Here is a 24,725-nt window from a genome sequence, read left to right on the forward strand (position 1 = left end):
CATCAGCCATACGACAGGCATGCATCATACTTGTTTGCGCATATTTGTTTGTGATTGTATTCTCTATGATTGTGTCTGTTTGTGATTGGATTTCTATGTTTTGTAATTGCTGATTTGAATTTTACTTTGTTTACTGTTGTTATTAATTGAGAACATTATGGAACGAACTTCATTAACTACCCCGTCCCTACTAAGAACTCCCCAGTTCTTACCCCCTATTTTCACCCCTTTCAGCTACAGGTCGAAGGTTTAATGTAGAGCTACAGGAGCATAGAAGATTGAGTTTACGAGTTAAGTTCTTAGATTTTATTTTTCCTTCATCGTTTATTGCTTTGGTTTTTAGAGGGGTAGGATTTGTTTTTGAGAATATTGGAATAAGTCTATTATATATATATTGCTATGTGAATATATATATATATATATATATATATATATATATATATATATATATTTGTGATTAAGTGGTTTAAAATAAAGAATATTCATTTTCTTAATTAAAGTTTCGTTTCATGTTTGCAAAGGCTCGATATTAAATAAAGATAGTATAAAATAACAAGGTTTAGAGGTAAGTAATGCCTGAACTTTTGGTACGATCATGAGGTGCTAAAAGTTAGGGTGTTACATTATGGTATCAGAGCAGTTTGTTCCTGTTAGAGCCTTGGGATTGGACTGACTATGCTTCACTGCATACTCTGAGTGTCTGTCATGCGATATGACTTTTTTTAATAACAAGAGTTTGAGTTTCAGATGCATGACTGTCTATTGATTAATGCTGTTAATCAACCATTGCATTCCTCATGATATTCGGTCTAGCCAACTTAATACTGATGATTTATGTATAAAGGAACACTAATGGATTACTATAGACGAAATAGAAATAATAGGTTATGCGAATCACGGGGTTCTAAGAACATTAGAGGTTATTTTCACGATTAACTCGGTCTTGAATCGCAATTCTTATTTGAATCCTGTGACTTGGTTCACCGTCCGTTCTTTCATAATTGCATTGAAATCCTTTATCCGGATTCCTATCATGGAAAGAGATTTGCTTAATCTTTCCAATCATATTCCTTTGTCCGAACGTATCCTTATTCGATCTTGTTTGTAAATGTCTGCTTGACTCTTTTGGACTATCTCTCTTTGTTGTTGTTTATAGTTCTTTTCATGAATCTTATACTCTTTGATATGATCTTGAATTTATTCTAGCATAACAAAACAGTCCTCAAATTATCTTGTAGTTTCTACTTCATAGTTCACATCACACTTTTCTCTTATATTCAAATCATATGAGTTCTTGGTATTTAAAAACTATATGTATGCAAAAACTTTTACTTTTTCTCTAACGTGTTCAGAAGTAACGTTAATTTTTTTATTTTATATCAATTTTTGATGACAAAAATTTTTATAAATGTGATAAAATGTAAGACCCCAAATTTTTGAAAATTAAATAATTAACTATTTATGAGTCACTATATTTATTGAGATTTTGTTTTTAAACAAATATTTTACTAAAAATAATTAAATAAAAATTTATAATAATTAAAATTTAATTTAATTATAATTTATTTTATTAATTTAAATTATTTATTAAAAATTATTTTAATAGACGAACTTTAAATTGATTATTATTATTATTATTATTATTATTATTATTATTATTATTATTATTATTATGGCCGAAGCCCCTGAGGAATAAAAGAAAAGAAAATGAAACTTATGCATGTATATACATATATTTAAAACATGCCGCGTTTCCTTTATATATATAAAAACACCTAATCATGGCTATCAAAAATCACATTCTCTCTTCCTCTTGACGAATCACTCTTGGAAAGAAAAAAAAAAAAGAAAAGGGAAGAACCGAGAGAAAAAGGAAACGTGAAAAATTATGGAACGTCCGAACTTTCGGTTTCAATTTCTTGAGATTTGTAATTCCAATAAAAAAATCTAATTTGGTAAAAGTGTTTGTATCTTCTTTTTCTATATGTTAACGTTATTTTTGTTCAGTGAAAGCTGACGATGACGTAGTTCCTCTTTCTTTAAAGTTCGGCCAATTAGAATTTTATGAGGTACATACATTTTTTGTATTTTCTTTTTCAGCAACTCGGTCTGAAAGCTTCTCCAGAGTTTTCGTTGTTTTGATTTTATATGGAGGTAGATTTTGATAATTTTATAATAATCAAATGCGAATTTCATAAGTGAATATTGATTTGATTGATTATTATTTGAGTTTGAATGAATTTATGTTAAATTATTGTTGAATTATTGTTGTTTGCTTGAGATTTTGATTCGGTTATGTATGAATAGCCACCTAGGAGTCTTTTATTATTTTGGGAGTAAAAATAGATTTTCAAAAAGGTTTAAGAATTATATTAGCTAACTTTGAATTGTTAAAGAAATGACTATGTTTTGAGTTTTATCGAGAAAAGTATTTGGTTTGAATTTGATTTATCAAGAAAAAGAGTTTAATGAAAGAGAAATGGATTTGAATTGTTTTTAAAGAGACATTTTGATGTTTGGAAAATACTTGGGCAGTATGCAAGGGTTGTGGCTTAGTCCCACTTGCTCCGGGTATGAGATGGAGAAGAAGAATTATGAAAAATGAGTTTAATTATGGAATTTTGAATGAATGTATGTTTGAGATCCTGGACAGTAGCAAGGATTGTGGTTCGTTCTAGCTCCAAGTCAGTGATTGTGATGCCTTGGCAATAGCAACAGTAGTGGTTATTCTACTTACTCCAGGTTGAGCTTTTAAACACCTGCTTGGGTAGTAATCGCAGTAGTGGGTATTTCACTGGCTCTGAGTTAAGCGGGTAGTAGTAAGGGGGTTGTAGCTTAAACCCACTTTCTTCACAATGGGTGTTTCTGTCCATAGTTAGCTACCAGGACATGTCGGATTGGCTATATACCTGACAGATGATATCATCAGCCATAGAACAAACATGCATTATACTTGTTTGTGCATATTTGTTTGTGATTGTGTTCTCTTGTGTGTTTGTGATTGGATTTCTATGTTTTGTTATTGCTAATTTGGATTATACTTTATTGACTGATGTTATTAACAGAGAACATTATGGAACGAACTTAACTAACTACCCCGCCCCTACTAAAAACTTCCCAGTTCTTACCTCCTATTTTCACCCCTTTCAGCTACAGGTGCGAAGGTTTAGTGCGGAGCTACAGGAGTATAGAAGATTGAGTTTACGAGTTAAGTTCTTCAATTTTATTTTTCCCACGTCGTTTATTGTTTTGGTTTTTAGACGGGTAGGATTTGTTTTTTGAGAATATTGGAATAAGTCTATGTATATATATTGCTATGTGAATATATATGTGTGTGATTAAGTGGTTTAAAATAAAGAATATTCATTTTTTTAATTAAAGTTTCGTTTTCATGTTCGCAAAGGCTCGATATTAAATAAAGATAGTATAAAATAACAAGGTTTAGAGGTAAGTAATGTCTGAGCTTTTGGTACGATCATGAGGTGCTAAAAGTTAGGGTCTTACAAGGTTGACCCGCACTCCTGGCGTTCAGCGCCAGGTGATGCAGTGAATTTCCATTCGATTCTGTCTTCATGGACGCTAAACGTCAAGCTCGGCGTTTAGCACCCTTCAAGAAAGTGATTCCAGAAGAAAAGTATGAACTATTATATATCATTGAAAAGCTATGGAAGTTGGCTTTCTAAGGCTGTTAGAACTGCGTCAATTAGACCTCTATAGTTCAAGTTATATGCTCCTTGGAGTGCAAGGAGGTCAGGGTTGACAGCATCCACTTTCTTATTTTTTTGCACAAAGCTCTACCAAATTAATCCGAATTTCACCTGAAATAATTAAAACACAGAAACCACTCAAAGTAGCATCCAAGGAGAATTTTAACACTAAAATATACTTAAACTCATTAAATTCGAACTTAAAATAAGCAGAAATGGGTATAAGATGCTCACGCATCATTCGTTATTGAAATGTATTACGGGGTTCCAAACTTTGTAAAGCAATCCACCTTCTTGTTGCTCATTATGCACCCTAAATTATTTCTTAAACTCTATGTCTTAGCCTTGATTCCTTTGTATGATACTTTACACCATCTTTGAACTCCCAAATTTGAGTTGCCACCTTTTTTGAACCATGGCCCTTTTTGCAAACCTGTTCTAATGCTCCACCATTTAATATTTCAAGAAGAATTTTAAGTTGTTCATTCGTCTCTAAGAGAGCATATTGATGCGGGCCAATGAAATTTATGGAAGAAAGATTTACCTACTGAATTTGTACTCGGAATGGTGTCATTCTTTTGTATTCTTGCATAACGACTTTCATTAGCTTTTGGTTGTCGACCTCTTCCACATATTCTTCATTACTCAAAGTTTGTATTGGAGATTGTGCACATTCTTCCTCAACACTACTTTCACGCCCAATGAAAGAAGGTTCAACAAACTCATCAACGTCACTAGTTGATGCGGAATCATTCTCAATGGTAAAGTTCATTCCTTACTTGACTCCTAAAATTCCAACCACCCTATCTAATTCATTGCACGCATACTCCTCTTGTTGCAATTCACTCATAAACTCCTCTTTTCTCAATTGAGGTTCCAAGCTTTCTTCTACACTACTTTCTTCAGTTGCTTCTATTTTCAAGCATTTGTCCATTGGTAGTACAAGAGAAGAGAGGGTAGGTATGCTTGTGGTAATCCGGTCCATTATTTCCTTGAGGTGATTTAGTTATTCATCTCGCCCTTGGAAGATAGATTGAAGCTCTTTTTGTTCTTGGATCAATAGTTGAAAAGCTTCTTCTATCGTGGATTATGGTGGGAAAGAGGGTTGGTTGTATTAAAGGAAGTCATGGTGCATGAGAGGTGGTGTTTCAAGAGGACTATAGTGATAAGGATGTTGGAATGGTTGTGGTTCAAATGGTGGATGTTCATAAGGCTCATAAGGGCGGTGATAAGGTGGATATGGATTTGGATCCCATGGAGGTAACTGGTGATGGTGGGGTGTGGTTTGAGGATATTGTGGTTGAGGACAATGTTGAGGGCGAAAGTCATATGAGTATGGTGGTTGAAGTTCAAAATCATAGCAAGGACCACCATAGGGATGATTGTGATTATAGTGATCATAGTGTTAAGTAGATAAACTCGACAGACATTTTCCATTTTCCGAAGTTCTTCTTTACCAAGACTATGTTTGCCAACCATGTAGTAAATCGGATTTCCTTTATAAATCCTATATTCAAAAGTTTTTGTCTCTTGTAGCACTGCCATTTTCTTCTCTATTCCCAGGTTTCTCTTTTTTGTGCTATTAGTCAGATTAAGGAATTTATGGCTAGCTTATGGCAGATAATGTTTGGATCAATTCCTGGCATCTCCTCGGGTGGCCATGCAAATAAGTCAGCATTCTCATGGAGTAAAGCAATTAACTATTTTTTGTTATTATGTAGGGTTATCTTTTCTAAGTTTTTCGTGGGCATTGCCTGATCTTGACTATCTATTCGGGGATCCAATTCAGACAACAAAGGGATGGTTTTCAAGTTATACACGACATGGACTTCCTGAGTCACTAATGGTGGTGTTTAAAGTGAAGTTGACTTTCGGATAGCATTATAGCATTGTCTTGCTTTCCTTTGGTCAACGTGCACGTCTACTATATCATCATCCTACACATGAAACCTAACACATAAATGAAAATTGAAAACTATATCACAACAAGAATTTAAAGAAGGTCTACTGAGAATGATGTTATAGGGATTACAACAGTCCACAATAATGTACTGAATATGTATGGTTCTTAATTGGGGGTAATTTCCCAAGGTAGTTGTTAACCATACGTAGCCTAGGACTAGGACTTGCTCTCTTGAGAATCCGACTAGTTCTCCTGTTATTGGTTGCAGGGCTTTGTCACTTAACTTTATCATTTAGCTTTATCATTTGGAAAGTTGAGTAAAAGAGAACATCAGCACTATCCCAGGGTCAAGGTGGACCTTTTTTACTAAAAGTTCTCCTTCCAAGATAGAGATAACCATTGGATCATCCAGGTTTTTGTTTGAAGATTGGAAATCTATAACTTCAAAAGTGATCGCTGGCATGGTTTGTTTGGTTGGCCATGGAATGAATGAGCCTTTGACTGTAAGCATTGCCCTATAAGAGTGTTTTCTCGCCGAATTTGTGTTTCCACCTCAAGAAAAGCCACCTGAAATACAATTTATGATACCACTCGAGTTTGTTATTATATTGGTATCTCTGTCTTTATCTTCATTATCAGTAATTGCAGGCACGCCCCAAGTTTTTGGTGAATTAGTATTTAGTGCTCGATGAGTTTAGTCAACAATGTACTTATCCAGTAAACCTTGCCGAGCTAACTTCTCTAAGAGGTCTTTGGCTACCACACAGTCATCCACCGTGTGAAAATATTTCTGATGGAAAGAGCAGTGCTTTGACTTGTCCATGTGCTTCTGATATTAATATTTTCTGACCTTTCATGGAGGCTTGATTATGTTGGCATTTAGTATTTTGTTGATGATGTACTCCTTCTTAGTGTTGAATCGGGTATAGTAGTCAAACCGAGGTGTGAGCTTGAAAGGTTTCCTACTATCTCGAGCTTGTGATTGTTTACCGTGCTTCCCTTCATCGCGGTCTAAGGTTGGCCTTTCTAGCTTGTAGGCTTGGTGTAGTTCTTCTTTTCTATCTATCATATCGCCTTTTTCCTGAACTTTTTAAAGTTTTCATATTTGCAACCACGATGGCTTCTTGGAACTTCCCGGGGTTGAAGGCCGCTCTTTAGTGCGTGTAAGTGTACGTCTGGATTGAGCTTTGGGATTTCCATGGCCACCTTGTTGAATCTAGTTATGTAGTCTTTAAGACTTTTGTGTTGACTTTGTTTGATAGTGTTGAGATAGTTCGAGTCATGCACGTAGATTTTGGAAGTTGAAAATTTGTTAATAAATAGGTCGGCGAGCTCATCAAAACTCGATATGGAACTTGCAGGCAAATTAGAAAACCATATCAATGATGCACCATTTAAGAACATCATTGTATAAAATTTGGTGACGTGAATGTTGAGGTCACTGATGAACCACTATTTTATGACTTATTTTGGATTGAATTGAGTGGATTTTATCAACTTTACTCACACGTATCCATATAATTTGCATGTTTTTAAGTTTCCTTTCGAATTTTGTGCTATGATTGAAAATACTATTCCTAGGCCTTTAAATTACTAATTTTTAATCCTCTCATGTTACCATAAAGGGAATATGCTAGGGGGCAATTTAAGAGCTCATTTCTGGCCCAGTTTCGAGCCCAATATGCATATTAGAGGCTGGGAGTGAAGGAGGATGGATCATTCATTATTCCATCAATTCATACACACTTTAGTTTTAAATAGATATAGAATTTTAGAAAGAAAGAGGCTCTCTCCTCTCTCTAGGTTTTAGGATTTTTTCTTTTATTTTCAGTTTCATCTAGGTTTAGATTCTATTTCTTATCTTGATTCAAATTCCTCTTTTAATTTCTTATTATTACCTCTTTGCTTTCTTAGTTTTATATGTTATTTCACTTACCTTGTTGCTTTATTGTTCATGACTTTTTGTTAATTCTAATTTCCTTTTAATGCACTTTGAGGTATTTTATGTTTATTGTTACTTTCTTTAATTTGCTGTTATTGTTTCCTTGAAATTGTTAGAACTAGCTTTTACTATTTTTTGTTAATTTTCTATGTTTTTATTTTGTGCCTTCCAAGTGTTTGATAAAATGCTTGGTTGGATTTTAAAATAGATTCTTGTGTTCTTGGCTTGGATTGAGTAATTTGGAGACTCTTGAATTGTCAAAGTCTCTTTATGATTGGTAATTGAAGATTGTCGGTTAGCTTAAACTTCACTAAATCTAGTATTTCATTATGAGTTGACTAGGACTTGTGAACTCAAGTTGATTTTGCTCACTTGACTTTCCTTCAATTGTTAGAGGTTAACTAAGTGAGAGCAAAAGGCAATTACCATCATAATTGACGATGATAGAAATTCCAATTCTCAACACTTGCTGGGACTTTTCTTAGTTGTTAGTTTATTTTCTTATTATTTACATTCCTTGTTATCATTCAAAAACCCCAAAAATACTTTTTTACAACCAATAATAAGTACACTTTCCTGCAATTCCTTTGAGAGACGACCCGAGGTTTAAATACTTTGGTTATTTTTATTGGTTTACATTGTGACAAACAAATTAAACGTTGATTGAAGGATAATTTGTTGGTTTAGAGCTATACTCACAACGCAATTTTATTGAGAAATTCTTTACCGACAATAATCCTTCGTCAATAACCAAACCCCATGTAAGGTTTTAACGTCATTAGTAAGGTAAAATTTTTAGACATCTAGAACTGCATGATCTCCTTCGAGAAGGGATTCATTCTCTTTGTAACCTTTGATGCTACTACAAAAATCTTAAGTTATGGGTTTCGATCATCCTCGCTGTCCTTGTTTTCCACATTCTTGTGACTTTTTTTCATGTTTCAGCTGTTCTATTTTTTGTTCAAGAATTTTGTCACTCTCTATACTTCAGCTCAGAAGGACACATTGATGACCAACAACTCGGCCTGTGTTGAAAGAGAATGTTTTTCTTTCGCCATCAAGTAAAATCCTGCAAGAAAGAATGAAAAATGGGCAAAGAAAGTTCTTAGGGGGTTAGATTAAAGTCGGCCACACAGTAGACACCAAATGTTATTGTATGGTAATAAGTCCGAGGTATAGCTCCAATCTCCAACGAGGTCGAGTATCCTTAGACGTACACTAGAAATTAGATATATGTCAGCTGCTCAGGAACACCGGAGTGGTAGGTACCTGCAAAGGCACTCCAAAACTTAAGTAAGAAGATATCTAAACAAGTGTGTTAGCTAAATAAAAGAATATTCAAAAGGTGTAGGGCTTTCTTAGTTTGTGTTTTCTCCTTGCTTGGTTACCTATAAATATAGTCATTCCTTACCTAATGGGGGTTTGTTTCTTCTCTGTCTAGGATCCGCGACACAGAGTGGTTACATGAATCTCGTGTGTAATGGATGGAACTTCTTTTTGTTGTATGTAACAAATTTCTTCTGTTGCCGAGTTATAAGCAATAGCCGAATTATAGTAACTGTATTGACTTATAGGTATGGATCATAGTTTAAGATATATGTAAGACCTAAAATTTTTGAAAAGTCTTATTATGAACTAATTTCAAATCATATATTTATTTACAGTTTTAATTTCATAAATTATTTTATTAAAGATAATTAAAGGTAGTTTTGATTAGTTGAATTTGAAATAAATTAAAGTTTTTACCCAAACTCTATAATTATTAAGTATTTTCCTATTTACAACTTACAGTTTTAGAAATTCGAAAATAATGAGATTTGGCTATTTAAATTAGAATTTTATCTAATTTTATAATTATTGAATTATTTTCTATATTTAAATTATAAATTTAGTAGTTATGAAATAATAAATTTTTATATAATTTAAATAATTGATATTTTTATGATTAAATACTTTAAATTTTAGAAATAAAGAAAATTAATCTTGTTATCTTATAATTTCAATTAGCGTATTTGATTGAGAATTAATTAATATTTTGATACAACAAATAATATTTTTTAAAGTAATTTTAAGGATTAAATTAGATTTCAAATTAATACTCTCTATACCCTAATTTTATTAAAATTACCATACTCTAATTAAACCCAAAATTCCCAAATTGAAACCCTAACCCTACACAACACAACACTCTCTCACACACACTTCCCAACCCAAATCCTAGCCCCATACCCACGGTCAATAGAAAGAGAGAAAGAAAGAAAAAGAAAGAAGGAAAGAAAGAAGAAAGGGAAAGGAGAAGGGGGCCACGAAGAAGAAGAAGAAGAGAGGGGGAGCTATCCGCACCACCACCTAGCTCGCCGTCACCACTGGTCTGCCTTGGAGCCGCTGTCGAAGCAGAACCGCGAAGAGTAAGGAAGACCACGTCAATTCACCACGAAGCCAACGCCGCCATCATCCTCATCACGGACCTCCACTGTCGCGTGCTGCCACCGTCATCACCAAGCTCGCCTTCATCGCCATTGTCGCCGGGAAGAGAGGCATGCGCAGGATTCAAAAGGGGAAAGCTGGAGGAGGGGAAGAACATCGTTGTTTCACCGTTTTCCATTGCGGCTGAAGCTCGCCACCGCTGCAGCTACCCGTGCTGCAATCTAGGTCGCGTGGAGGAAGGACGAGTTGCTGGGTGTTGCCGCGCATTGCCTTCGCCGACTTTGCCGCTGAATCCACTGTCTTGGTAAGCGTTTTCATTCCGAAAAGCCCTTTTAGTTGCTGTTCTGTTATCTTATGCTGAGGTGTTATGGTGTTGTCTGTCATAGGGTTGAGTATCGGAGCTTGCATATCGTGCTCGGAGTTTGCAGCTACTTCGATTTGTTATTTCAGTAAGTAATTATGTTTTGAAAACCCTCACATTAGTATTCTGTTGTGTTTGGTTAAAGAATATGATGTTTGGTAACGTAGGGTCGAGTTCTGGTTGTTACATGTTGCTTTTACGTTGTTGTGGTTGCTGTAAAAGTGGTTAGGGGGCTGAAGTTGCAGCTGCCGCTGTTGCAGATCGAAAGAAAATGGAGTTTCGTCACGTAGTTGAATTGCGAACGAGGTAGGGGTATTTTTCTAAGAACTTATGTTTATATTTTGAAATTGTTATAAATGGATATTATTGTGAGAAATACATTTTTTAGTGATTGTATAAGTCTTATGTATTGTCTGGCTATTTTGGATGAATATGATTGCTTGTTTGATTGGATCATTGCTTGGTTTTGTTAAACAGACAGTTGCAGAATTGTTTCTTTAAAGTTTTGGAAATTGGTTTGATTCGTTGAGAATAATTTGATTTTGAATCAGTTTTCTTGGGATATGAAAATTATATGAATTTTTAGAATCAGCTTGATTTTAAACTGACTTGGTCTTGAACCCGTTGGAAAGGGTTGCGGAATGGTTTGATTGGGACCCAAAAAGGGTGGAAAAGTCCAAGTTTTAGGGGATATGCTGCCAAAATTTCTATAAAAACTGAGACTTTATTTGAAATGTTATTTAGAAAATTATAAATTTAAGAATTATATTATTTTACTTAAATTATTTGAGAAAATAATGAATTATGCATTGAATTGAATTAATAAAAAAGAGAATTATGATTGAGCTTTATTTCTTAAGAAAAGTGTTATATTTTGAGTGCAAGTTATTTAGAAAAGATTTGTATTTTGAGATTGATTTAAATGTGAAAAGGGTTTATATTTTGAATTTGATTAAAGAACCATATTCGGTGGAGTTTTAGTGAATTTAAAGGAAACCAAACTTTGATTGAATAATTCCGTTTGTGAGGTTTTGGAAGTCAAAGAATTGGTTTTAAGGGTGAACCTGAAAGTGGTTTTGATTTAAACGGATTGGTTTTGTTTTAAGTGATTTGGTTTTGGAATTGGATTTGGGACTTTTGATTTATATGATTCGGTTTTTAACTAAATTCTATTTTTATTTACTCAAAACCAAGAAGTTATGATTTTAAGGATTTTTAATATATTTAAAGAATTGAGATAGGTTGTCCTTTTCTAAAGTCTTGAGACCTTGCCGTGAATTTTTTAATTAACAACTCTTGATTTTAAAGTGGTTAAACTAATGATTTTAAGAGTGAAGGATTTTTGAGTCTTTTTTAAGAGATTTATAATTGATACAATTTTGAAGTTGTTTGGAGTTTTCAGAGAATGTTACCAAAAGTGGTATGGTTTTGAAGGAAATTGATTTGAGGAAAGGTGACTCTTGGCGAGATGTGAACTGAATACGTTTTAATTTTTGGAAGTAAATGAGCCAAGATTGATTTTGAAATCGGAACGAAGATGAGTTTGTTTCTGATTGAGAAGCGATTTGTAAGTCGCAAGAGTGTGTCGGACAGTATATCCTTGGACAATGTGTCGGGCACTATATCCTTAGGTAATGTGAGGACTGAGGCAAAGTATCCAGCTCACATCCTTTCGGAATTACAAGAGTGTATCGGACACTATATCCCTGGACTGTGTGCCGGGCACGATATCCCTAGAAGTTTGCATTTATATTCGTGACCGAAAGGCAACATTCTCATGGGATGTGTCAGGTTGGCAGTTGAACCGACAATATGATATCACAGCCAATAGGACAGATATTCATCATGTGCATCTATGTGACATTGTTTGTGTGTGCATATTGTAATTAGTTTGTCTATGTGAATAATTATGTTTAACTGCTAATTGCTATACATTATGTAACTACTTTGATTGTGTTTGAACCTCTCTACTTGTATTTGTGACTAAAATTGGTTGGATTGTGGTGAATTGGATGTTGATTGAGTTTTTTGGGTCTGAGGCTGTGATTGATTATGTGATGGGTGGGAGTTTGTGATTGGTTTGTGTTTGTGATTTAGTAAAGTACGAAAAATCAAACTGGTTTAGCATAGACTTAATGAACCTATACTTGGAATAAGTTGGTCATTCATGCTGTCTAGGAAAACTTTTAATATTTTTGTACAAAAGGAAAAGGTTTTGCATTTTAAAGAATTAACGGATTTTTCTTTTAAAAAGGAATTTGGATTTTTGAATATAAACCTTTGGTTTTTGAAAAGATACATAAGACGAGCAACGATCACTGTACCTTAAACACAGTTTTATTTTACGTATCTTATTATAGTAATTCTCTAACACTATAATGAGAACCAGCGAGGACGATGTTCTCACTCCCCTACAGGTTTTCCCTTTTCAGCATGAGGAGTGCTACACATACAAGTCATTTTGGTTTACAAGTCATACAAGTTGGGATAAACCCAATAAAAAGCACGCTTACCCATACGAACGTGTTAACACGCGCGCTACTCAATGGTTTCCATAACGCGCTTCGCATTCCTCCTCCTTCTCCTCCTCTTCCTCCTCTTCCTTCTTCTTCTCATTCTTCTTCTCCTTCTTCTTTGTGTTTCTCCTCTTTCTTCTTCGTGTGTTTCATCCTCATCGTCGTTTTTTATTGTTGTTATTGTTGCTGCATTTTTTTCTCCTCCTCTTTCTATTGATTTTACAACATTGTGAATTTTTTTCCTTCTTTGTTTGATTTTTTCTTCCAAGAAGAATTATAAAAAATGAAATAAGATGAGGAAGAAGAAGTAGTAGAAGATGAGGAGGATGAAGAGAAAGAGTTTTGAATTATGCAGAACTTATCAGAATAAAAATACACCCAAATATCTTCGTGTTACACCTAAATTTGCTGCAAATACAGAAAAATATTTCCTCTAATGCTGCATTTTTTTCCTTATTTCTTTCTTTCTTTTGGTTAAATGAATGTAAGTTCATCATCTTCCAAGTAATTTTGTACCATTATGTGTTTCTTCTTCTTCTTTTTTGTTTGATTTTTTTGTTTTTATTCTTGTTAAAAGAGTAAAACAAGAAGAAACTTGCGAAGGTAAAACAAAAAGAAAAAGATGAATAAGAAAAAAAGATGATGATGAGGGGAAAAAAAGAAGAAGCAGCAGAAGATGAAGAGGAGAAAAAAGAAGAGTTTTGAATTATGCAGAACTTATTAGAATAAAAATACACCAAAAATTCTTAAAAATACACCCAAATATCTTCCTGTTACACCCAAATATCTTCGTGTTACATCCAAATTTGTTGCATATATAGAAAAATGTTTCTTCTAATGCTATATTTTTTTCTTCTTTTTTTCCTTATTTCTTTCTTTCTTTTAGTCAAATGAATGTAAGTTCATCCTCTTTCAAGTAATTTTGCAGTATTATATATTTTTTCTTCTTCTTTGTTTGTTTTTTTGTTTTTATTCTTGTTAAGAGAGTAAAACAAGAAGAAACTTGAGAAGGTAAAACAAAAAGGAAAAGATGAATAAGAAAAAGAAGAAGAAGATGGTGATAATGATGAAAAAAAAGGAAGAAGCATTAGAAGATGAGGAAGAGGAAGAGTTTTGAATTATACAGAACTTATAAGAATAAAAATACACCTAAAATTCTTAAAAATACATCTAAATATCTTAATGTTACACCCAAATATCTCTGTGTTATACTCAAATTTGCTGCATAATCAAAAAAACATTTCCTCTAATGCTGATTTTTTTTTCTTTCGAATTGAACCACACCTCAGCCACTTGATTAGATTCAAAACAATAATCAATTTTGTTCTGGTTCAATTGACAATCTGAACCTGAATTATTTATTATCTTCAACAATGAGATAACTGATAATGGAGGAGAAAGAGAAAAAGAAAGGAGGAGAAAAAATTCCAATGAAAAAAAAAAGGAAGAAGAGGAGGAAGAGAAAGATGTGGTGTTGATGATGGACAATAACGAAAAAGAAAAATAAAGAAGAACGTGCAGTAACAAGAAGAAGAAGAAGAAGAATGTGCAATAACGGTACAAATCGTGTCAATATAAATGACTTGTAAAGACTTGTATGAAAAAAAAACGCTTGTATGTGGAGAATAATTGTTTCAGCATATGGACGAAGAAGTCATGAAAAGTTTATTTCGTTTTATGTTTACACGATATTTTGTATTGTTTTAGATATTAATTTTTTCCTCACCTCTATTCTTCTAATTTTGTAAGAGGGATAGGAATTATGATGTGCAATACTTTTGTAAGTTAATATTATATATATATTCTTTGTAAGTATTGTATATGGTTTGTAAGTATGTATTTATGTTTTCAATTAAAAAGTCTTTTGAAAAGTTATACAATTTTAAGTTTTAAACAGACTCTTATTCTAAAACTAAATATGTTTATAGTCGTCGTAATATCTAAACTATCAGAGTGACGCAGTCAGAAGCTTGACATTCTGATAGCAATATGTTACAATATACTTATAAACTAGTAAGTCTCCGTAAATATAAAATAAAAAAACATTAGAAGATCATCAAAATTTATTATTTTTTGTCATCACTTAGTCATCAACTCAATTTCTTTAATTTAATTCTTTTTGTTTAGTAATTTAATAATATATTTTTTCTCATACTTTTAAATATTTATGACTAATTAATGACAAAAAATAATAAATTCGAATGACCCTATAACATTCTTGTATAAAATAATTTACAAAATGACTATTTGAGTAACATTCATTCCCTCATCGTTTCAATTTCAAATCTCAATTGTGTGATTTAATTCATGTTTTACACACACAACTTAATACTTTAGAATTATATGAAAATTAGGATTTATTTGAAATAAAGATACAATATATATTTGTGTTATTGACTTCTCAATTTTTTTTTATACAATTCTATGATTAAAATTCCATAAATATTGTCAGATATTACATCTTTAAAAAAAAATAAAACTTACAAACTGTGTAAGACAAAACACCAAAAAATCAGTAAAATAATTACTACTTCAATAGCTACATGAGCTTACCACCACGACTAAGCACAAAATCTTGAATGATATCAACACAATACAGTTTTTTTTTTTTTTAGAACGGGGCCTAAATCCAGAGAAAATATCAAAATTCAAAAACGAGACGTAGAAACCTCCTCCGCATGTAACACATTACTAACGAAAATAGATCTTCTCAATTTTTTTTAACATTTGAGAGAATAAAATATAATTTTTTACTATTAATTTTATAAGTAAAACTAAAAATAAATATGAGAAGAAACAATAAAGAGTGAGATTAAATAATTAATACCATCCAGTTTTTTGTTTATTGAAAAGGATCCACTTCCATTACTATACATGTATATCAACTCATTTAAAAGAACATCTAACAATACTTTTTTTTAGGTAAAATATATCTTTTGTTCTTAAAATTTGTTAAATATTTTAAAAATATTCTTAAATTTTATTTTGTTTCAATTTTATCTTAAAAAAATTTTATTTGTATTAAATATATCCTTAAAAACTAATTCAACAACAATTTTATAAGAATAACTTTCAACATAAATAAGTAACTCCTAATTTTCAAGCGTTATTATTAAATTAGTTTAAAACTTTTTTAAAAATTTAATGCAAGAGTATATTTAATACAAATTTAAAATTTTTGAGACAAAACAAAGATATTTTAAAATTTTTTGACAAATTTAAAGATAAAAAATCATGTTTTTGGTTATTTTATCTAGCCATCGGTGATATTTTTTTTTGGGCCATATAGAGCATGAAAATTTAATACATTTTATTTTGGATCGTAGCTAGAATTTATGAGGCCCGCTTCCGTTAAAAACGTCGAACTCTAAAGCTGCCACATGCCTCATCTCTCACTCTTGACAAATACAAAACGTTGAAACTATCATATTCCGAGACAAATCCCCCTTCCAAAAACAAAAATCACGGGAGTTTTTTTATAAACAAAAAAATATCCAAATTAGCTCTCTAAAAATTTTAGAACGGGTATTTTAGTTCCAATAATTTTTCATTTACGAGAAGAATTATTCCCGTAGTACAAATTAAATTTTTTATTATTTTTAATCAAATTTTTAATATACGTGTTAAAAAAATAATTTTTTAAAAAATTTTATTATAAAACAATTAATCTTTTAAAATTATCACTATAAAATAAATTATAGTATTTCTTTAAAATAATGAAAGAACCAATTTGTCCAACGTGAATAATTTTCAAAGATTTATATAAAATAAAAATTTATTAGAGATCTAGATAAGATTTTTTGAGATCAATTTAAAAATAAAAAATATTACTATAAAATAAATTAATCTTCCTTTCAAAACAACGAAGTAATTAATTTGTTTGACATGAATCATTCTTAAAAACTTGTTGAAAATAAAAATTTATTAAAAAAATCAAAATATTCAATTTAAAATTTTTTAAAAACCAATAAATGAAATTGTATTATTCAAATCTTTAATCATTCGGCCACTTTTGATGACTTTACTCATAAAATATATGCAACTAAACATTGAGTTATGTACTCAACTGTCACCTCTAATTAATATATATATATATATATATATATATATATATATATATATATATAAAGTTTTTAACTTTTAAGAATAATCTCTACATAGAAGTGTAAGTTTTATAAGTTTGAAAAAAATAAAATTCACTAAATACACTGCTTATGTTACCTGCCTTTTTAATAAACGTTTAAATCAATTCAAATCAATTAACGCACAAATATATAACTTCTATTTTTCAAAAAATTTCGTTTTTTTTTTTCGAATTTCTTATCAAATTTGTTGGATCTCCTTTTTGCTTCGTTTTTTCTTTTTCGATTTTCATGGTTTCTGAAATCAAGTTTTAAAATTGTTTTGAAGATAATGGAACTTCAGAAATACACCCAAACGATTACAGAAATACACCCAAACGATTACAGAAATACTCTCAAATAATTACAGAAATACACCCAAAGAATTACAGAAATACACCCAAAGGATTTAAAAAAAACACCCAAAACATGGGAGAGACAGTATATTTCTTCTTAAAATCTTTTAATATTTTACTGGTTAAGGATGAGGCACATGGCTGAGACAATCTAGAAAAAAATCCTAAAAAAACAGTAAAACAGTACCTTGAATAATGTTTCTTTGTCTTTTCTGGTGATTTTTTATGGAGATTTGTATCTTTTCTTCTTGATTTCTTCTACTCTTCGCGAGGAATTGGAACGTGTCTTTTGTTTCGAATGTGGCTTGAATCTTGACGGTTTGCATTTTGATTGAAAAAGAAGAGGAAGAGTAATGTTTGCATTTCGAATCTTGATGGTTTGCGTTTTGATTGAGGAAGAAGAGGAAGAGTGCGACATAATGAACACGTGCGTTGGACACTCGATTTTAAAGGAGTGGTGCGCATATTTTTTTCTTAGATTTGGACCAACTTGTATAACTTGTAAGTCAAAAAAACTTGTATGTGTAGTAGACCTCTTAATTTATTATTATATACATAAATACAAAATAGTTTAATTAAGATATAACACAAACTTTTCTTCCTTTAACTTTTTAGATACTATCTAAATATTACTTATTCGCAAATCTTTAATTTATCATTTTTATCCTTATAAATTAGATGCCATTCATTGAAATTTCAACCTCCACTTATTGGATAAAGATAAATTGTGAACAATATGCATTTTGTAATTTTTATTTTTGTTCTTTTATATATATATATATATATGATAAAATATTAGTTTAGTCTCTAATATTTGTATTAGATCAAGTCTTAATTTAGTTCTTAATATTTTAAATTTTCTATTTCAATTTTAAAAATTTTTATATAGGTTCAAAATTTTTTTTGCATTAACATAAAAGTTCTTTCTTTAATTTTGAAGTGTTGATAATTGATTAATAGGATTTAAGATTTTCTTATAAAAAAGAGATAAATAAAAAGAAGTGCTACAAAAAAGTTTTAGTAATATTTTTTTAAATACAAAAAAAATATATAACTTAACAATAATTTTGTTAATTATTCGTGTCAAATTCAACAATAAATTAACATTAAATCTATTTAAAATTTTTTGTGACAAAAATAAAATGTTCAAAATATTTGTTAAAAATTAATTTAGAATTTTACTCAAATATTAACACTAAAATAATACTTTATATATATTCCTAGATTTTATATTAGGGGAGAGAGAGAGAGAATTTATTGAAAAACAAAGAAGCAAGCAAAACAAATAAGCATGCAATAAATATGAAGAAGAATCTAATTTTTTTGGTAGCAAGATTAATAAATAGGGTGAGTGCTAAAATGAGTGATGGGAGAAAGAATGGAAGAAGTGATGAAGCTAATTAAGGCTATGGAAAACATGCAAAATTTGTGGAATAGAACAGGCAATGGTAAAGACATTTCATCCAAGGGTTAACCGATAGTGCTAACGAAGGCAACGTCCTTATTTTTTGTATTTCAAGGCTAATCACAAATTAAAAATGGAACTGGTAGGCCCAAACAAAACCACTCATTGCTCCTTCTTAAAGCTAAGTATAATCATTCCCCTTTTCAATTTCTCTCACAGGGGTCTCTTTTGGGAATCATTTAATTTATACATTACTTTGGAAGTTTAGGCTTGCGATTCATACAAGCAAATGTCGCTTTCCACTCTTTCACATCAATTGTGTGGTGGTTCATTCGCATCGATCAATCACCTCCCCCCTCTTCTTTTTTTCTCCGATCCCTCTCCCTTTCCCTACTCCCTCTAACTATATTCTATATACGTATTCATACACAACGTTTGCAATATGCCATATTAAACTAATAATGCTTGGATAGTTATATGTCTTAACTAATCAACACAACACCAATATGCACCACAGCACCAAGCTAGCACACAACCATTTCTTTTCTTCACCAAGTACCTAAGCTTCCCTTACATACGTATAAATACAGTTTACTTGCAATACGTCAATAAAGTGTAAAATATTTACCGATTATATTACGTGTACACTAAAATCAGTTACCAGTATAAAATACATGTTGGTACAAATATATGTTAAAAATAAATTAAACCACATATATATTTATACACAAATAGATTAATGACTGATTTTAATAGTTAATTTTAGTGTACAAATAACATTTTTGAATATTTACACTATCATTCATTAATTAGATGCTTGTATTTTATAAGATATTTAAAAATATGAAATAGTTAGATAAAATATTTTCACTAATACGAAGATAGCATTATTTATTAGAATTTCGAAACTAATTTATTTCATTCAGAAAAATTTTAAGTACTAACATTTTCTGATTAGTATACGCCTGAAAAAATATATTGATCTATATATTTTCAAATGTTGGGTTGAGATATATTTGTCGTTTGACTACTTTTTATTTTTTATAATTATTTAAAAAGAATTACCTAGTTATAAGTTAGATTGAAGATAATAATATGATTATTTTTATTTTTTATTTAACAGGCATTTAAAAATTTGTCGTGAACTAATAATGGAGCGACGATATTATATATGAGCTTTATATATTGGGTTAATAAGTTAGTTAATATAAATATATGTCACACATATACAAGTTGCGACATATCGTCTTATCCAATCATTATCAAGACAGAGAATAGAAGGTGCATTATATATGGGTAACTTGAGATACAACTTGTGACATATAGTGTCTTATCCAATCATTATCAAGAGAAAGAAGGCAGATTCGAATTCTCTGATCTATATATGTAAAATCTCACTCGATGATATTAGTATGAATAGTATTGAAGAATGAAGAGTACTGAAGCAGTTCATTGCATGGAATTACTTTAATTAAGGGCCAATGTCATTGTGTAATAGCAACATGATCTCACCTCCATAACTAATGGGTCCTTTCGATTGAAACAACGAATGTTAGGGCCGCTTTAGGCAAAGCCGACAGTATATCTTTCCAGAACTTACCTTCCACATATTATTAATGATTTATAATATAAGTAATTCCTGCTTTGCCTATGGTTAAATACTATATTTATCTATGGACTTTTGTATTTGTAAGAAATTGCGTGCTATCAGTAAATTCATAATTAAATATATAATTTACCCCACCCCATTTCCCTAACGAAAGAGATCACCAAAAAAGCTAAGTACTAAAATAAATTAAAATACCTAAAAGAAAGTTATAAAGAAAACCACTTTCCACCTTTTGAGAAATATATGCATGTGATTGCAGAGTATGCTTGGTTATGATTAGTGATTGATGAAAGGACATGGCAAAACACTCATCGTTTTTAGCAGAAGGATAATAGTTAGGATTCACGGACATTTCTTTAGTTTATCGTATCTGTGTGTCGGATATATTTTGAATACGATAGTTATTAGTATTCGTTTGACATGTATGTTTTATGTATTTAACCGTATTTTAATAAAAAATAATTTTTTTGTGGACACGCTTATACACATTTAAATATCATTACGTATCAATGTGTTAAATCTTATTTTTTAACATATATTCTTAAAATGAGTTTAAAAATAATATATTAATTATTAAAATAAACAATATTTTAAATATATTATATAATTAAAAAATATATTAAAATAATTAAAAAAATTAATTTATATTTTAATATCGATAAAATAATAAAATATCATTACAATTTATCTATAAAAATTTTAAATTTGTGTCCACATATTTTATATTGTGTTGTGTCATATTTTGTATTAGTGCCCATGCTTTATAGGATAATAGAAATAAAAATGTTTTATATATATTAAAAATTATTAATAATGCATATGTATAAATTTTATATATTGTTTTACAAATTTTTTTAATAAAATAAAAAGTATTAAATAATCAAATTTGATATAAAAAATAATTAAAATTATTTACAATAATATACTTAAACTTTTTAACAAACACTGATTACGTATTTCATGATGGTGATATTATTAGTGGTTGATATTTAATATTTACGTAGTATTATTGATAAAAATTAGCCAATGATCGCTTAATCACAAACATTTCATAATATTTAACAATTAAGCCTACAAAATTTAAAAATTATGGATCTAAACGAATTTATATTTGATTGAAGTATATTATTTCCCAAGATTTTTCTTACTTGTACATCCATTGATCTAAATCAAGGTCATTAATGATCCCCAAAATCCACTCACAAGTGACATGCCGCAGTGGTCCACAGGTCCGCAGAACTTGAGTGCAGGTCTTATTACTTATTAGGGTTGAAATTGTTGCTAAGCGTTACGGCAAATAATTAATCATTATAGCTTTAATGTTGCAATATAAATAAGTAGTATAAAGAATTGTTTTTTTATTAATTTCTTATTATAAAATTATTTGTTTAACTTTTATTATTTAGAGGATCTAACGTTTAAAATTAAGGTAAACTATTAAATTGGTCCTTTATGTTTGAACGTAATTTTATTTTAGTCTTTAAAATTTAGAGTGTCCTATTTAAATAAAAAAAATTTATTTAGTTTTAATGTAATCTTATCATAAGGTTAAAGTTAAATAATTAAGAAAATATCCTACTACTCCTATATGACAGTAGTACAAGAATAAAGTCGATAATCTAGAGAATAAGTACAAGTTCTAGAGGCACAAAATCAACCGTGAATGCATCAATTCATTTATTTATCATTTTTCTTACAATTTAAATGAAATATTTCTATAGAACTAAGAAAAATGATAAATAAATATATTGATGCATCTGCGGTTGATTTTGTGCCTTTGGAGTTTGTACTTGTTCTCCAAATTATCGACTTTTCTCTTGTACTACTGTCATGTAGAATATTTTAATAATTATTTAACTACTTTAACTTTATGGTGGTACTATATTGAAGTCAAATGAAAATTTTTTAAATTTAAATAGGACGTTTTAAATCTTAAGAACTAAAATAAGATTACATCCAAATATAAAGACCAATTTAATACTTTATGAATTAGAAATTCAAACTTAGAATTTAGAATATAAAATTTAAAATTTAAAATAAAAATAATTTTAAAATTGATTAATATTAATTAAAAAATTAATTTTTTAATTAAATTCATGAAATTAATTGTGAGTAAAATATTCACATGTGGAGTTGGTTCATGTTTAGGAAAGAATAAGAATCAAACATATCAAATATCAAATTTAGTAAGTTCCAGTTGGATGGAATAAGATATATTTTTGTCAATCAACTCTAACCAATTAAATTTGGATAGGATCATTCGGATAATTGAATATCTAATTAAAAATTAAATTTAAAAAAATTAAAAAAATATGTAAAAATATAATAATAAAAAAATAAAGAAGAGAAAACATATGAATTATAATTGCAATACATTATTAAATTTATATTTTAAATAAATATCATCTAATATTTATAATTCTGCGAACTTTTAACATTTTTTAAAGTTTAACAAAAAATCTGACATAACAAATATCGTTGGGTATATATATATATTATTATTATTTGTATTTATAAATTTTATGAATATTAACAAAAGTATTTATTAAATAAAAAATTAATGTTGTATTCATAAAAGATAAATTTTGTGTGATAAAAATATTCAAACTCTAATTTTTTTATTAATTTTTTAATAAAAATTTTCATATTATCCCTACTTTTTATTATTCTTCCCTAAATTTTAATCTTTTACAATCCTTATCAACACCTTCTCTAATTATCATCGCCTCTCCTCCCTCTCTTCATTATCACTACTTACGGTCACTGTCACCACTATCTGCATCACTATTATCATTCATTACCACCATCATCTTTTTTTTTTTATGGGAGACTTTTTTTTTAATAGTTGTGAGTTGAGCTGTAAATAAATAAGCAGAATTATAATAGCATTGAAATCAAACAAACACTTGCGTCTGGATCTCAAAACATCAAAAACTTCAAAATTCTCACTGATAAGAAATCAGAATAAAGGCACAATCATAAGAGACAACAAATTGTTGTACAAAACAAAACTTCAATTGTTCAATCCTAGATTCATGATCATGTACTTCATATAAACCATCTCAGTAGTGATTGTGATAAAATTAAATAAGCAAAAGCTCAATAATATCGTAAAGGTAAAAGCATAATCAGTGGCAACATACCTTGGTATTGGCGAGGATAATAATGAGAGAGAAAATGTGAGTTTGGAGAGACAAAGCTAATGGCAGAAGACGATGTCTACAAAGGCGACAAGAGGGGTGAGAGATCGGAAGACGATGAAGGTGTCGACATTGGCGTGGCGGAGGAGGTTGGTGTTGGTGAAGATGGCAAGAAAGAAGACGAGTGCGGTGGGAAAGAAGTGCTTGGTGGTGTTGATAGTGAAAGGGTTCTTGTGGACGAACCCAAATTTACTGAGAAGGTAGACGCCAACAGCGAAAGTGAGATATTGGAGTGTAGTTAAGAAGTCAGCGTAGTTGAATTGAGTGATGTCGTACTTGTTGATGATGGCGAGGAGACTAAAGAAGAGTGTGTAAATTTGGGTATTTTTATTGCAAAGAACCCATCTTTCATAGGTATAACATTAGTTTCTTTGTTTTATGAGTATTTTTATTAGCGTTCGTAAAGTTTATAAATACAAATGATAATTTATTATATATTAAATTCTACCCAACTCTTCCGAATAAGTAATCTTCTATGATAAAGCTAATAGTTATTTGTTGATTAAAAATTTTAAATCAACTTGCATGAACTAGAATCTTCATGAAACATGGTTAAAGAATTGAAGAAGCAAAGTTTTAGTTGAATACTATAATCATCAATTGGCTAGATATTGCTAGAAGCTAATGTTGGAAGCTTGAAGATTTTTGAAGAACATTCAAGAGAGTAGTATAACTACAACATTCTACAACATTGAAGAATTCAAAATCAAATTGAATTGAAATTAGAAGATTATAGAAACTACATGAATACAAGATGAAAGATGATTCATGAAGCCAACTCATGAAATGGTAGTCATTACAAAATTGATTTGTGATTTATAAATTATTATTTTAGTAGGAAGCATTGCCTATATAAAGGCACATATGCCTTGTGTATTGTATGTTCCATGAAATGAAAAAAGATATGATTATGTGAAGTCCTTCTTTGTTCTATTATTTCATATGAGTGTTGATGAAGTTGAGAGATGAAAAATATGATAGCGTCATTTATATGAGTGAGTGATCCTAGGGCCAATTGAAGTGTGGGTATTATACTTACATTTGGTATCAGAGCTGGTTAATCCAGCGCCTGGTGTGTGAGAGTTTGTGAGGTGTGGGAGAGTTCTCACATAGTTATTGATTCATAGAGTCGGTATGGCAAACACTTTCAATATTGTGTGGTCCGGTCCCAAGTTAGA

General features: G+C 30.3%; 1 pseudogene; it reads right to left on the reverse strand.

The window, feature by feature from the left end:
• Positions 1-10,102: 10,102 nt before the first annotated feature.
• Positions 10,103-23,899, reverse strand: LOC130966684 (GDP-fucose transporter 1-like; annotated as a pseudogene).
• Between the last annotated feature and the right edge of the window lie 826 nt (positions 23,900-24,725).

Source organism: Arachis stenosperma, chromosome 3 (assembly GCF_014773155.1).
Source record: "Arachis stenosperma cultivar V10309 chromosome 3, arast.V10309.gnm1.PFL2, whole genome shotgun sequence".
Classification (NCBI taxonomy): domain Eukaryota; kingdom Viridiplantae; phylum Streptophyta; class Magnoliopsida; order Fabales; family Fabaceae; genus Arachis; species Arachis stenosperma.